Consider the following 11,851-nt stretch of genomic DNA (forward strand, 5'->3'; position numbering starts at 1 on the left):
TCTGTTCATATCCTTTGACCATTTATCAATTGGAAAATGGCTTGAATTCTCTATATATTTTGGAAATGAGACCTTTATTAGAACCTTTGAATGTAAAAATGTTTTCCCAATTTATTGCTTCCTTTTAAATTTTGTCTGCATTAGCTTTGTTTGTACAAAAACTTTCTAACTTAATATAATCAAAATTATCTATTTTGTGATCAATAATGATCTCTAGTTCTTCTTTGGTCACAAATTCCTTCCTCCTCCACAGATCTGAAAGGTAAACTATCCAATTGCTCCTTCTAATTTGCTAATAATCACTCTTTATGTCTGAATTATGGACCCATTTTTTACCTTATCTTCATATATGGTGTTAGATGTGAGTCAATGCATAGTTTCTGCCATACTGGTTTCCAATTTTTCCAATACTTTTTGTCAAATAGTGAATTCTTATCCCAAAAGCTGGGGTGTTGAGTTGTCACACTCGATAACTATAGTCATTGACTATTTTGTCCTACAAACCTAACCAATTCCACTGATCAACTAATCTATTTCTTAGCCAGTACAAAATGATTTTGATGACCACTGCATTATAATATAGTTTTAGATCTGGTACAGCTAGGCCACTTTCATTGACATTTTTTTTCATTAATTCCCTTGAAATTCTTGACCTTTTGTTCTTCTAGATGAACTTTGTTATTATTTTTTCTTGATATGTAAAATAATTTCTTGGGAGTTTGATTGGTATAGCACTAAATGTAGATCAATTAGGTTGTATTATCATTTTTATTATATTTGCTCGGTCTACCCATGAGTACTTGCTATTTTTCCAATTGATTAGATCTGACTTTATTTGTGTGAAAAGTGTTTTGTAATTGTGTTAATATAGTTTCTGATTTTGCTTTGGGAGGTAGACTCTCAAATATTTTATATTATCAAGAGTTATTTTGAATGGAATTTCTTTTTGTCTTCCTTGCTCCTGGACTTCATTGGTAATATATTAAAATGCTGATGATTTATGTGGATTTATTTTGTATCCTGCAACTTTGCTAAAGTTGTGAATTTTTTCTAGTAGTTTTGTAGTTGATTTTCTAGGGTTCTCTAAGCATACCATCATATCATTTGCAAAGAGTGATAATTTGGTTTCTTCATTACCTATTCTAATTCCTTTAATCTTTTTCTTCTTTTATTGCCAAAGCTAGCATTTCTAATACAAAATTGAATAGTAATGGTGATAGTGGGCAACCTTGTTTCACCCCTGATCTTAATGGGAATAGTTCCTGTTTATCCCCATTATATATGATGCTTGCTGACTATTTTAAGGAAAAGTCTATTTATTCCTATATTTTGTAGTGTTTTTAATAGGAATGGATGTTAGATTTTATCAAATGCCTTTTCTGCATTTATTGAGATAATCATATGTTTTTTGTTAATTTGGTTATTGATATAGTTAATTATGGTAATAGTTTTCCTAATATTGAACCAGCCCTGCATTCCTACTATAAATCCTACTTGGTCATGGTGTATTATCCTGGAGATGATTTTCTGTAATCTCTTTGCTAATATTTTATTTAAGATTTTTGCATCAGTATTCATTAGGGAAATTGGTCTATAATTTTCTTTCTGTTTTCATCCTACTGATACATGGTATCAATATCATGTCTGTGTCATAAATAGAATTTGGCAAGAATCCTTCTTTCCTTATTTTTTCAAATAGTTTATATAGTATTGGAGTTAATTGTTCTTTAAATGTTTGGTGGAATTCACATGTAAATCCATCTGGCCCTGGAGATTTTTTCTTAGGGAGTTTATTAATAGCTTATTCTATTTCTTTTTCTAAAATGACACTATTTATGTAATTTATTTCCTCTTCTGTTAATCTGGGCAATCTATATTTTTGTAAGTATTGCTCCATTTCACTTATCAAATTTATTGGTATAAATTTGGGTAAGATAACTCCTAATTATTGTTCTAATTTACATCTTTATTGGTGGAAAGTTCTCTCTTTTCATTTTTGAGACTAACCATTTGATTTTCCTCTTTCTTGTTTCTAATCAAATTACCTAAAGGTTTATCTATTTTATTGGTTTTGTTCATAAAACCAACTCTTATTTTATTTATTATTTCAATAGCTTTTTTTACTTTCAATTTTATTAATCTCTCCTTTTATTTTTAGAATTTCTAGTTTGGTATTTGGGGTTTTTTAATTTGCTCTTTTTCTAGCTTTTTTAGTTGTAAACTCTATTCATTGATCTTCTCTTTCTCTATTTTATGCAAGTAAGCATCTAGAGATATAAAATTTTCCCTCATAACTATTTTGGCTGCATCCCACAATTTTTGATAAATTGTCTCATTATTGTCATTTTCTTGGATGAAATTATTAATTTTTTTATTTGCTGTTTCACTCATTCATTCTTTAGGATGAGATTATTTTGTTTCTAATTACTTTTTTGGTCTATTTTCCCTTGGCCTTTTATTGAATGTAATTTTTATCACATCCTGATCTGAAAAAAAAATGCATTTACTATTTCTGCCTGTCTGCATTTGATTTTGAGGTCTTTACATTCTAATATATGGTCAATTTTTGTATAGGTTCCATGAAATGCTGAGAAGAACATATACTTCCTTCTGTCTTTATTCAATTTTCTCCAAAGATAACTAATACCTAATTTTCTAGTGTTCTATTTACCTCCTTAACTTCTTTCTTATTTATTTTGTGATTCAATTTGTCTAGTTTTGAAAGAGCAAGGTTGAGATCTCCATTTCTTCTTCTATTTCTTCTTGCAGCTTTCTTAACTTCTTTTTTAGGAATTTCCATACTATACCACTTAATGCATATATGTTTAGTATTGATATTGCTTCATTATCTATGGTACCCTTTAGCAAGCTATAGTTTCCTTCCTTATCTCTTTTAATTAGATCAATTTTTGCTTTTGCTTGATCTATGATCAGGATGGCTACCCCTGCTCTTTTTTACTTTACCTGAAGCATAATAGATTCTGCTCCAACCTTTTATCTTTACTCTGTGTGTATCACTCTGGTTTAAATGTTTCTTGTAAACAACATATTATAGGGTACTAGCTTTTAATCCAGTCTGCTATTCACTTCTTTATGGAGCGTTCACCCCATTCACATTTATGTTTAAAACTACTAATTTTGTGTTTACGGCTATCTTATTTATCCCAAATTATACTTTTCTCTTTCCTTTTCCCCTTTCCCTCTTTGCCAGCATTTTACTTATGAGCACCATTTGCCTCAAGCATCCCTCCCCCTTTAAAGTCCCTCTCCCTTTCTTATATCTTTCCCCTAATATTTCTATTTTCCCTTCTATTTAGCCTATCTTTTACTTTTCCCCTTTCCCCTCCCACTTTTCTATAAGGTGAGAGAAGTTTCTCTGTGAAATCAAATATATCTAATATTCTTTTTTGAACCAAATCTGGTGAGAGTAAGATTCACACAATATTCATCACCTTCCCTGCTTTCCCTCAATTATAGTAGGTTTTCTTTGCCTCTTCCTGAGATGTGATTTCCCTCATTTTACCTCCACTTTCCCCCTTTTTTCTGTTACAATCCCCTTTCCACATCTAGTTTCTTTTTCATATTATAACATTAAAATCAGATTATACATGCATTCTATATATATATATCCATAACAGAAATAGTTCTCAAGAGTTTTTTTTCTTTTTATCTTTCTATGCTTCTTTTGAAGTCTATATTTGGAGGTCAATTTTTTTTTTGTTTAGCTCTGGCCTTTTCATCAAAAATAAATGGAATTCATCAGTTTTGTTGAATGTCCACCTCTTCCCCGAAAGAAAATGCTCAGTTTAGCATGATAATTCATTCTTTGCTGCATTCCAAGTTCCTTTGGCTTTTGGAATATTAGATTCCAGGCCCTTTGATCCTTTAAGGTGGAAGCTGCTAGGCCCTGGGAAATCCTTGTTGTGACTCCTCGATATTTGAATTGTTGTTTGGTTTTTTTTTTCCCTCACTGTTTGTAATATTTTTTCTTGGTCCGATAGTCCTAAAATTTCCCCATGATATTCCTTGGGGTTTTTATTTTGAAGTCTCTTTCAGAAGCTGTTTGGTGAATCCTTTCTGATTCTATGATATCAGGGAAGTTCTCTTTGATGATTTCCTGAAAAAAATAATGTCTAGGCTCCTTTTTTATCATGGTTTTAAGGAAGTCCAGTAATCCTTAGATTGTCTCTTTGAGATCTTATCTTCCATTCTATTTTCCAGGTCAGTTGTTTTCCCAAGTAGGTATTTTACATTTTCTTCTGTTTTTTTTTTTTCATTTTTTTTGTTTTGCTTGACTGATTCTTGATGTCTCATTGAGTCATTCATTTTCATTTGTTCAGTTCTGATTTTTAGTTAACTATTTTCTTCATTTACCTTTTTTACTTCTTTTTGTATTTGTCCAATTGATTTTTTAAATGAGTTGTTTTGTTCTATGGATTTTTTCCCCCATTTCACAAATTCTATTTTTCAGGGAGTTGTTTTCTTTTTCCATTTTGTCAGATCTATCTCTTAATGAGTTATATGCTTTTTCCATTTCACTAAGTTTATTTTATAGTGAATTTTCTTCAGATAGTTTCAGTGTTACCTTCTCCAAATAAATCTTCTTGCAAAGAGAGAGCCTCAGAGAGGTCCCTGGGGACCAATTTATATCATTCTTTGGGGCTTCACCTGGAGACAATCTGTTCTTCTCTTTCACCACAAAAACTATCTATGATCAGAGTTCTTTTTGCTTTTTTACTCGTTTTTAGGTAAGGGAGATTGTCTAAGCTTTCTCTACAAGTAGCAGTGGCTATGTTGGATCAGTGCCGACTGTTCTGAGTCAGTGCTTACTGACTTCTGGTGCTGGGTGGATGTGGGCAGGTCCCCTGAGATTCTGGCATTTTGGGATTCACTATTTACTTTTTGTGTCTGTCTTGCATGTTTTATAATTTCTCTGCTGATCTACTGGCTTGCAACCAGGACAGAATAGCCAACATTGCTATAAATTCCTTCCCATAGATTCTCTGGGGTGTGGACCCCCCTGCACAGTTGTACTGGCATCTGTGCTCAGCCTACTTGCACTTGGCCCACCTTCCTCCATTTCCAATTGAAAAAGATCTTTTTGGGAGGGCTTCAAAATTATCTTCACTGGTAATTTGTTACACTCCCAATATTCATGGGTACTGCCAGTCCAGAACTAATTCAGAGGCTGGATTTGGTAATTAGTCTGAAGAACATGGGATGAGGTCAGAAAGAACCATGTGTCCTCTCTGACACTTTGGCTCTGCCCCACCCCCAGCCATATTATTTAATTAAAGCTTTTTATTTTCAAAACATATGCACAGGTAATTTTCACAATTCACCCTTACAAACCTTGTATTCCAAATTTTTTTCTCCCTACCATCTCCCCACCCCTACCCCTATATATTAAGCATTCCAAATCCATCCAATATGTGTTAAACATGTGCAGTCACATTTTTTAATATAGTAAATTTCATAGAAATTGATATGCACTTCCTCTTGTGGACAACTTCTTCAAAATTTAAATATCTTTCCCCTAAAGCCTTCCATCTTCATAAGGTTGAAGAAGTATCAGAAGAAGGAGTTATATATCTGAGATGTCTGAGTTTAAACAGAAAGAAAACGGTGATACAAGGAGGATAATTCACCTATATTCCTCATTATAAGGGACAATATTCAGCACTCTGGAATTTGCTCATTGAATTCTTGGCCATCAGTCCAGATCTCATCTTTCTTAGCTATTGCTCCTAATCACTATAGATGGAAGATCATGCTACATCTCTGAAAATCCAAAAATTTTCATTCCCAAAACCCTTTGTCATTCAGCCCCATGGAAGACCTAAGTTCTCACCTGGTAATCCTAACACTAGAGTCTCAGTTTTCCCAGTGGGATCTCTTAATTCCAAAAACCCTTTGTCATTCAGCTCATGGAAGGCCTCAATTTTCCCACAGGATGTTTCTTTCTCTTAGTGTCTGCCCATAATTGAATAGAAGCCTGGAAGTTCCTTTCAGAGAGAAATGAGATAAAAGTATGTCAGGAAGAGACCAATTTACTCAGAAAGTCTTACTCAAAAAGTTTTTATATGAGCTGAGCCTATGTCTGCTGACTCAGTATCCACTTTGGGAACAACGAAGGCCCTTCTGGCTCCCACAGAAATGAAAGTCATTTGAATATCCCACTACCCACAGGTTTTAAGTTAGAATCACAACATTTTAGAGTTGGGACAGTCTTGGATCTCCTAATCTAAGCCATACTTGAAAGAAATCCCTACTGTTACATATCCTCCTACCCACCACCCACCCAAATGGTCATCCAATTTCTGCTTAAATATTTCCAATATCCAAAGAATTCACAACCTCCTTAGGCCCTCATCTCACTCTTGAGTAATTCTAATTGTTAGGAAAATTTCCTTAAATCAAGTCCACCTATTCCTCAGTGGCCAAATATAATGTCTAATCCCTCCTGTCACATGATACCCCTTCAAATACACAGATATAATGTATTATATTATATAGCTAATACTTAAATACAGAATTTTCTCTCCTTTACGTTAAACTTTGTTGTTGTTCAATCATGTTTTACTTTTTTTTTACTCATTTGGAGTTTTCTTGGCAAAGATCATGGAGTGGTTTGCCATTTTCTTCTCCAACTCTTTTTACAGATAAGGAAAAATAGGTAAACAGAATTAAGTAATTTCCCCAGGATCATATAGTGTCTAAAGCCAGATTTGAACTCAAGAAGATAAGGCTTCCTACTCCAAATCTGGCTCTGTGTCACCTAGCTGTCCTTATAGAATAGCCAAATAAAATGCTTAATTTCTCCTGTCATATGGAAATCTTTCAAATACTTAAATACAACTATTATGTGTCCCCTGAGTTTTGTCCTCTATAAACCATACATCACTGTTTAAACTGATCCTCATTCAATAAATTCATCCTCATCAAAAAACAAACAAAAGAAAACAAAATCTGCTGTTTAACTCAGCTTGCTCCAAGCTTTGTATATTTGTGAAGCTGATTTACTGAACCCATATGAAATTCTTTATTTGTATCCCTTTCAACTACTCTGGCATCTTTGGATCATGGCTTTTTCATCCAGCATATGAGATTTCCCTTTCAGCTTTGTGATTTCAGTACATTTGATCAGCATGCTATTCTCCCCCCAAAAACAAACAAACAAACAAACAAATAAACATAGCATTCTAAACATACATGACCAGCATGGTGGATAAAATTCCATTGTGTAACAGGATTGGGTAACAGTGGGAAATGACCCTATGTGAGAAAGGTATAATATAATCCCTCTCCTTTGTCTATGTGTCTTCTTTTTTTTGCAGACTGAATTAATTGTTCCTATTTCCCCACACTCTGCAGTATGGATAATGATACACACAAAATATTATCAGAGACTAATATATTTTACAGAGCAGCCAGGTGATACAGTTGGTAGAGCACTGAGCCTTGAGTTAGAACGATCAGAGTTCAAACCTGACCTCAGATACTGTGTGCTGTGGGCAAGTCACTTAACCCCTGCCTGTATTAAACAACTGGAGAAGGAAATGGCAAACAAATCCAGTATCTTTGCCAAGAAAACCTCATAGATAGTTGGTTCAATAATTAAAATAACATAATAGTAGACTACACAATGATAAAGAAATAACAGAAAGAGCATGGGGAAAGGGAGCAAGAGTGTCCAAAGCATTCTAAGTATTAAGGGTTTTTCTTTTGGGGGAAAGCAGAGAGTACTGATGAAAGGCTTTCTTTTATAGCGTGAGAGGCTGAGCACAGAAGGGGGAAAAATAGTTAATCAATGAAGGCAGGGCTTCTTCTGTGACTTAGAATTGCTAGACAGGAGATGTGTGTGGGTATGGAGAGGGAACAGGCTGCTCAGTGAACCAAATCCATTCATCATCATCGTCATATTACTGTCACTAGTCAGTAGTCATACTTTTAGTCATCACAGCATCTCTGATGCCTAAGTGACAACACTCCCCCAACACATTCTCTAAATGAAGGATATACCTGTACATTTGAACTCCCTCCTCCTTCTTATTTCAAGTTCTCTTTCCCAGAATTTTTTGCGAACAATCTCTGAATACTTCACACCTAGTTCATGACACCAGCAGTCAATGGAATCCTAGGGAAATGTCTAAATCTTTAGGGTTCTCTGAAACAGGGCCAGATAATGACCTGAGATTACATTTCTCAGAAATTTTGAAGTCTCTTGCAAAAAATCAGCTAGGGTATTCTTGGAACCTGAAACTATATATTTTAAATGCAAGAATCAATACTTTTAAAGAATAACAATGGTTTTCCTAATGCCCTGGGTAACCAGTCCAAGTAGCTACTGAAAATAAATATGTATTAATTGTACATGATATATGTATATATAGGATTTTCATTATATATATAGATATATATCAATAAACTCATAAAAAAGAGCTTAATTACAGCATTAAGCATATATACACATAAAAATGGATGAAATGTTGCATACTCAAACAACAACTATATGAGCAAATTAATATGCAGCAAAACAATTAAGTAATTATAGGTTCACATAGTAGCAATAAAATATACACTTAAATTTCACAAGGGCAATCCCAAATATTGTTGCCAAGATATGTATGTAACTATTTTTTCCTACTTCATCTATATCATATTAGTTTAATGGTTGGTTGGATGGGTCTGCTTCCTTTGTCATATACTGACCTCTCTACTCTTATATCTGAGCCAACAGATGCTAGGAGACTGCCTATCACCAGCACTATAATATAGCTGGATTAGTTTGGCTTACAGTAGTTCTATATTCAGTGTATTGTGTCTATACCATATGAGTTTCTTTAGTTGCAGCTATAGGAAATAAAAGAGTTGCAATAAAAGAATTGCCTCTGAGTTCAATACTCTTATCCTTTCTGAATTAGATTTTGAGTAATACTGCTGAAAGTTTTCAATCCTAGAAATAGCATTTTCAAAACCTACATCCACTTCAGTCATGGCAAAACTGGTGGACAGTCTTTAACTCAATTCTACCAAGACAGGTATTCATCATTTCTCTCCCAACTGTCCATTGGAAATTGTTAAGTCTCTTATGGGCAATAAGTGGTTGAAATGAATTGTCTTTATAGGGCTCCCTTCAGTCTCAGTTGTTTTTCTATAAACAGGCAAGTTGCATAATACCTCACCTTGGTATAAGCAAGCTTTTCACTGGGTTGGATATTCTATAATTCCTTTAAATAAAAAGATTTCTCAAAGAAATTATCTTCTTATTGAACATCTTCACAGTGTACTCTTGTATCACATTGTCTTTTGTTTTTGTCACCGCTCTTCTGTATTAATATTGGGGCTAACTGGCAAGCTTCTTTCAATTTCTCTCTCAACTGCGAAATAATTAGGAATAGCACTATCAGCTTCTTATGAATTCCAAATCACAAATCAATAGTCAGGCATAAATTTTTCCCAACCATAAGCAAATATGATAAAATAAAACCTGTAGCATCATTCCCATGGACTTGTATCAATGTATTAAAAATGACATCTTAACTCCATTGAGACTTTTATTGTAGCTCAGACTTCAACATATTCAATGGCTCACTGAAACATTCAGACTGTGGGTCTCCTTGTAGATCATTAGGTTTAGTTCTAGATTTGTTGCTACCTGCTAAAGCCATATTTTCTTCAGTAGCTTATTCTCCAGATCTCTATTTTGGTCAAATTTAATTCTGGCAAAGAATCCACTGAGTAATACTTTTCCCACAATACTTTAGTAACTATGGGTACTTTCTGGCTCCTGTTTGGACATATTCATGAATATTTGGTTAAATGATCAGTCACTACTAAAATGTGACATATTCTTATGTCTTCCAGAGATTAAAAAGCCAATACAGTTAAGTTATAAACACCTATTGGTATTTAAATTCTTCAAATATCCAACATCAATTGACATGTTTTTCTTTGCATGCTTTAAAAATAACTTTCACATTTCTTGGTGACATCTGCAGCTACCTTGGGCCAACAAAATATATTTCTAATTATAGGATTCATCTTGACCTATAAGCCTGAATGTACAGTTTTATTGCTATAGTGTGATATGCTCTGGGTTATATCAACTTTTTTCAGATTTAGTGTGTAGGAACTATTATCATATCATAGAACATATCCTTGCATAACCCAACATCTACCATTGTCTCAACAGCAATATCTTTACTGAAAACTGGAATTTTATTCTTTTTCATCCCTTCCTTGCTTTTTGGAATATATTTCTTTTTTTAGTACTTCATTGATTATAAATATTCTTGCTTGCTGTCAGCCACAGACAGTTGAGACAATAAAGGCTGGATTAATGAAATTTCATCCAGTTTGCCTCTTTCACTCCTATTCATGTGCTGCTAAACATAGCTAGAGAAAATAATGAAACTGATTAGTTTTATGTTTTGACCAACATCAAGTGTTCACTTAGAGATTTATGACTTTTATATCAATCAATAACTGTTTAGACTGTTGGAACTTCCCTTATTTCCCAGGGACCTGAGAATCAGGAACACCTATTATACTGTAATCAGAAAATGATGTTCCCCCATACTCCACGGAACAATCACAAGTCAATGCAATGACTCAGGAACTCGGATACTGTTCCCACAGGACTCAAGGACACTGTATTGTCCCAAGAAATGCCAACCATAGGAACTGCTTGCCCAAGATTTAAAAATAAGTGTTGTGATCCAATTCTACTGGGATTTTTCATGTATATAAGTCCTAACTTGTCCCAGCAAGTCAAGCCTTCCTTAAAGGAAGAAAAACCTTTGCTTGCAAGTGTTTTCCTCACTCTGAAATAAATTAAACTTCTGTCTGATCCCTGACTCTCCTATCTCTAGACTGCTTTGTTTAACTCTGATCACTCACAAGTTGGACGCCAGTTCCAGTCTGATTGACAGTAGTTGATGCCATTTCCTCTTTTCTCACTCACTGCAAATCTCTTATCTCTGGAAATGGAGGTTTAAGTTATCAATAATTCTTCCTGCTTTTTATTTATTTCTCTTTATCACCTTGGATTAGCTTAGAAAGCTGTCACAGCAAATTCCACAAGCTTATGAGGTTCCTGGAAGAAAAATCCTATTGGATGAATTTTTTGCTTTCCCAGACTGCACAAAGCCCCATTCTCTATCAGTGTGGCTATCAGAAACCATTGATTTTTACATTCAACCTGAGTCAATCAGTCTCAGACAATGACCAATGGGGCTTGTCCAAGGTCTCCCACTGCATCTAGGGCCTTCTCCAGTCATCCTGATCTAGATCTTGCCCCTAGACTCAGATAGGAAAGTGAGAAAGGTGACATTGCCCAGTCCTCCTCACGTCAATCCAATTCATTTGCATGTCCTGGCATCACCTCCTTGATGTTATGAACCTCTTCAAAAATGAAGGACAAAAGATTCTGCTAAAGGCCTCATTTCCAAAATATAGAGAAAATTGACTCTAATTTGTAAGAAATCAAGCCATTCCCCAATTGATAAATGGTCAAAGCATATGAACAGATAATTTTCAGATGAAGAAATTGAAACTATTTCTAATCATATGAAAAGCATATCCTTTAACAGATTTAACATGTATTAGACTACCTACCATCTAGGGGAGGGGGTGGGGGGAAGAAGGGGAAAAGTTAGAACAGAAGGTTTTGCAAGGGTCAATGTTGAAAAATTACCCATGCATATGTTTTGTAAATAAAAAGCTATAATAATTTTTAAAAAAGGAAATGAAGGACAAATAACAACAACAAGGTTTCCAAAGCGCTTTATATATGTGATTTCATTTGATCTTCACAACCCTCTGAGGTAGGTGTTCTAATTGTCCCCAT

The sequence above is a fragment of the Sminthopsis crassicaudata genome, chromosome 2 (assembly GCF_048593235.1).
Source record: "Sminthopsis crassicaudata isolate SCR6 chromosome 2, ASM4859323v1, whole genome shotgun sequence".
Taxonomy (NCBI): Eukaryota; Metazoa; Chordata; class Mammalia; order Dasyuromorphia; family Dasyuridae; genus Sminthopsis; species Sminthopsis crassicaudata.